Here is a 6,250-nt window from a genome sequence, read left to right as displayed (position 1 = left end):
CATGTAATTTAACATGTTGAGTAAAAGAAGAATATAATAATAATAATAATAATAATAATAATAATAATAATAATAATAATAATAATAATAATAATAATAATAATAATAATAATAATAATAATAATAATAATATAACCCTATAATACTATACTATAATAACGAATTAGCCAAATTATAAATAAATTGATGTAATTCATGTAATATAACATGTTGAGTAAAAGAAGAATAAAAGAAGAATATAATATTGGTTATTATTATTATTATTATTATTATTATTATTATTATTATTATTATTATTATTATTATTATAGTAATAATAATGACATACATGTTGAAAACTTTCGATCAACTTGGTCCTACCCAAATTAATGCTTTCGAACTATTTGGTAATACTTATTTACGGTCCTCATTTCGTTTACCATTTCAAGTATAATATATATATATATATATATCCTTTATATAATAAAGCTATATGGTTTGGGAAATAATTAATGTTACAATTAATGCCACAACATCCTTTATTATATATATATATATATATATATATATATATATATATATATATATATATATATATATATATATATAAAACACAACATTTAAAAAATAAAATAGCTATATATTATATAATCATATAAAAAATATACTTTTGAAAAATAAAATAGCTATATATTATATAATCATATAAAAAATGTGTTCAATTAGAGTTTAAATTTACACATACAAAATTTGAAATTTGCTTTCCAAATGTAATTATCTTAGTTATTATTCGTATTGTGATTAAAAAAATGCACAACATTTAAAAAATAAAATAGTTATATATTATATAATCATATAAAAAATATACTTTTGAAAAATAAAATACCTATATATTATATCATCATATAAAAAATGTGTTCAATTAGAGTTTAAATTTACACATACAAAATTTGAAATTTGCTTTCCAAATGTAATTATCTTAGTTATTATTCATATTGTGAAAATTATAATATAGATGAAATACAATTAAGAATAAATCAATGTGCATTCAAAAAAAAAAAGAATAAATCAATGTAATTATGTAAATTCTCTCTATAAGTTTATTTGAATATGCACATAATTAGAGATTATATTAACCATATAAAATTATAATTATAATTTTAATTGTAATTTTGTATTTTATAAAAATAATAAATACTTGACGAATAGAAGCTCAAAAATATTATTATATTAAATAATTTAAAATATTTTAGTTTTTCATTTTTTATTTATATTTATAATAACATAATTTTTTCCCGTGCATCGCGCGAGTGAATTACTAGTATATATATATATATATATATATATATATATATATATATATATATATATATTAGTTATTGTTATGATGATAAATCTCTATAGATTTGGTTTGTTCTATTGTCTCGATTGAATCTTCACGTACAACCATAATTAATGGACGGGAGACCAAGTTCACCCACTTTGTTCTTCAGGATCATGAGTAAGTCATGTTATATTAATCAACTTTACACTTAATCATGGATTATATGTGTTTCATAATGTGTGTACGCCTTATAACAATCTTTTTTTTTTCTCTTTTCAGAGAGAGACGTTTACCTTGCACATTTTGGGAGCAATATGTTGATCAACTATGACAACCCTAATCCACTTATTTTACTCATTCAGTTTTGTCGTGCAAAAATGTACAACAGTAATTATTTACATATTTGAAACTCCAATTTCATTTTTTAAAAAAAAAAAATACACATTGACAATTTCAATCATAATTAATTACACAAGAATCAGATATTTATTCAAAATTACATAACAGGCAAGACAGCCACATAGAGGTAATATTCCCCATGATTAATTTAGTAATCACTATATTTATGTTTATTTGTTTAATTTTAATCATATTTAATTTGTGTTTGTTAATATTGTTTTCAAGGATTTGTCTTCTGGAGATGAAGTCACTGCACCCATAAAGGAAAAATTCAAGAATGACGGTGAAATTGATGCTGATGAAGTTGAACCACTTAAACGCTCAGTGAAACGTTCTTTGAATGATTAGTATTCTACTAATGTTGTGGGAAAGAAGATGAAGACGATTGTGAAAGAAGAGAAGCTTTGGTCACAAATAGTATAACCAATGCATCCTACTTCTTTAATTTCATTGTAATTTCATTTTCAGTATTGCTTACATTTTATTTTCAAACAGACTTTTGAATCTGCTACTATGTCACTTATGTGTGAACATTTCGTTTCCAATTTTCGACTATACAAATAATTGGCCTTTTAAATTTCATTCCAATTATGCAATATATGTTTTTGTGTAATTTTATAATTTCATTTATTATTATTATTATTATTATTATTATTATTATTATTATTTATTTTTTTTTTGAAAACTTACAGTTTCATTTTAGTTACATAGAAAGTAATAATTATTAAACAAAATAATGATTGCATTATATCTCTAATTTGATTGCAAAATCAAACAAAATATGTAATAATTATTAGTTACAGTAGCTTGCAATATTTTCAAATTTAGTTTGTTAAACTTAATTCATTTACCGAACAAAAATTACAGTAGCTTGCATTATATATATATATATATATATATATATATATATATATATATATATATATATATATATATATATATATATATTGATTGCCAAGAACTCTAGTTCCTCTGATCTATTACATCATCAATCAACGTGGTATACCACGTAGTTTTCAATAATTTGTAATTTTGTCACTCTTATTTTTTTATATTGTATGTTAAAGTAATTTCTTTATTGTTTATATTTTTCATTTTATATTTTTGTTCCAACTTTTTATATATTACATAATCTCTTAAATTTTTCACACAATTACACAATAAAATGAACAATATTCATCTCGTGCATCGCACGGGTATCATACTAGTTACAATTACAGAGCGTTTGGTTGGAGGGGAATTTAAATTCTATTCTCACTTAATTCCCACCTATTAACGACCTATTCCATTCTTACAATTACACACACAAAGAAAGTCATTTTTGTTGTAATTAAATATTAATGGTGACCATTATTTTGTAACGTTTGTAACAGACATATTAATGTCTCATTATGTATGCCATTATTATTCTATATTATATATGTGTGTAATCCTTTTGTAAGAGGAAGCCATGGAAATGAAATCATATCACTCCCTTCTCTTTGTCTATTACTTCTTATTGTTGATTCAATCCTGAAACTCACCGGTTAGAAGCTATAGGTCAACGGACACAAACAACAACATTACAACACGTTATCAACCGCTCAATCCCGGTGAACGGTACTTTTATGAGTTTTCTAAGCCTTATTAGAGATGCCTCAAAAATTGCATATATTTGCATAATTATATTCCATTTATATGCTTTTGGATATTATTTGATATGGAATATGTTTATGCCTAATATATATTCAAATTCTACCAGTTTTATATATATAAGGGGATGCACCATATATGTTTTCTGTATGCATTCCAGAGATAAATTCATGATTTTTTTTGCAAACATTCTCTTCAAGACTTGTATTATACAGTTCAGTTTTTCTGTAATACCTCAAGGCTTTGACCAAAAACAAAACAAAGATTGTTTTTGTCGTTTCATCTGATGGCTTAAAACCTTTGGCCATTATTCACCGTGGCCATGGCGCAACTGAGCTATCGCTGGAATCTGGTAGATTCTCGGTGGAGCACCCCATCGAAACAAATAATCAAGGGCTTTGATCAGAACTGATCTTGATAGCTTTGAAAATCAGAACAATTGTATTTAAACTCGCAAAAATATTTTTGGACTACGTCTAATGATCGAAAATTTTCAAAAATTGCGACTAGTATACAATAATATTTTTATGTTTTTCGAACAAAAATCAAAATCAAAAACCTGTTTTGGCCGTCGATCTACGTCCGGTAGTAGACGGCAACGGCGGCCCGCGATCGCACGGCGCTCCGGCAGAGGGCTGGTGGAGATTGCGGCTCTGGTTTGAGCCGGAGTTTTCTTCTCGCTTCCTATGGCGCTGTGGTGGCGAGCTTTCTGGGTCTTTGAGATGAGAGCTCTGCTATTTCAGATGTGTAGAAGCCAGGGATGTGGGTTCGGTAATGATTGATGTGTGTCTCGGGCGATGGCGGCAAGAGGCGCTGCTTCCCCTCGGCCGACGACCTTCCTCTCTCCATGCGGTTTGCTTTCTCTCTCCCTCTCTCTCCCTCTACATCCCTTGCGTTTGGATGTAGATTAAAAATATTTGATAAGGGATGAACAATTTGATTGTGTTTTTGACAGAATGAATCCCTAATTTTTAGGGTAAAGGGATAACTGATGATAAGGCTACGTTTTCCTCTTTCTCTTCCCATTTGCCATTTACATTTTTCTTAATTTTGGCAAATTGTTTCTTTAAGGGAAAAGTTTTACGGAGTATTTTATTTTATTTTAATAAAGAAGATTGGATCCATAAATAGAATCCGCTGGAAGTCAAATTGACTATTATCACTAGGACAATATGATAATAGCACTAGGACAATATATATGACTAATGTCAAATTGACTTAATTTTGATTTGGAAGTCAATAATTTATTTGTCAAAATTCGTGCATATTGATGGTGCTAATTTTATCATAAAATTATATGGCATGAGTCTTGAATCTTGAATATCTCAAATCTGAGTATCAAAACAAAATAATGGTGTATATTTTTAATAAAATTTTGCCAGAGGTAAACACTTACATCACTAATTTTTTTTGACACCTTTTGGTCTAAACCATCAGTTATGAATATTTGATCTAAAAGGATCTATAGACCCTAAGTAAATCCCTGATGGATATTTGGTGTATGCATATCTCATTGTCAACTATGATGGTCATATTATTGCCCATATTATTTACGACATTTTTTTTATATATTGGCTATTCATGTCAATTTTGAAATTTGTGGGAAGGCAATATTACTCTACTTGTTTCTCTCAATGTCATGAAACAATTATTTAAGATAGACAATATCATTTTTTATAATCAAAATCTCAAAACAACTTTGTCCGGAAAGCAAATTAAGCAATTTTGGAGGAAATATTTTGTTAGGGACCTTCAAAATTGAAAAACCAATATGCTGATCCACTACATATCGCATACGCTAGTACAAGATGCATTTTCCTATCTGCGTTAATTTTTTTTAGTATGCAACCCTTCTAGCTATATCTCATCATGAGAAATCAACAGTGATGTTGGTTGCATTATAAGATCTTTTCTCGGCATTAGGGGGAGGTTTGAAATTTCTAATTAATTAAATGCCGAGAAATTGATAAAAATCTTCAAACCCATGTACTAGCCTTATAGAACCAGAAGTTCAGACATTGAACAAATTATCTGCTAGAAATCTCAAAGAGTGACTAAGTCCATAAAAAATATTTCATATATATTAAGAGTTGAAATCCCCAACTAGGACTAAATATTTCTACCATTATGCAGGAAGCATATATTGGTTTAAGAATTTACAAAACTAGATCTAGTATAGAAATTTCGTCACTCCAAAAATATAAAAATTTTATCCTGAAGATATTCGTCTAGAAGGCGAAAACCCCCAGTGAAATTGTAGGTGCACCAAACAACTAAAATACTGGGGAAGCGGAACAACCAAATTCAAATAATCTTGGGAAATGCCATATATTTGGTTGATACAAAATTGCCATGTGTATAAAAGATATCTACAAAGCTGTTACAGTTGTCGACAACATATTTTGCCTCTATTGCTCATAAATACTTAAGTCTGGATCCAGAAATGAAAATAGTAGTATAACGCCTGCAGCGTGCTAACTGTTTTCATAGAAAATAGCAATTAAGGCATACAAATCAAAATTCGCTAATAAAAGGCGAGTGGAGGGTTTTCGCAGAGACCCAATATTAGTCATGGCTTTATATTCCGCTATTCAATAAAACTAGCAGTAAATAAATTAGATATGTAGCTAATAGTTATAGTTATCACATATTTATATGGGTAACTTGTTACTTATATTTAAAATCCTTGATGGATTTTCTCAAAATGTGATGAATGAAAATCACAAAATAAGAAGTATAAAAGTTAGTAAGTTACTAACTATGATCTTTTAAATGTATTTTCTCCCCCATAACAAAGTATGAAAATATATTATCATAAACATGCCTAGTAATGTTATATGTGATTGGAAAACTCAAATATTGTTTCCTCTTGAAAATATCCTAAACATATCCTCTAGTTTATCTTGAAAAATCCCT

The sequence above is a fragment of the Ipomoea nil genome, unplaced genomic scaffold, assembly GCF_001879475.1.
Source record: "Ipomoea nil cultivar Tokyo-kokei standard unplaced genomic scaffold, Asagao_1.1 scaffold0688, whole genome shotgun sequence".
In the NCBI taxonomy this organism is placed as follows: domain Eukaryota; kingdom Viridiplantae; phylum Streptophyta; class Magnoliopsida; order Solanales; family Convolvulaceae; genus Ipomoea; species Ipomoea nil.
The sequence above is the reverse complement of the archived record's forward strand: the minus strand, read 5'-3'. Positions refer to the sequence as shown.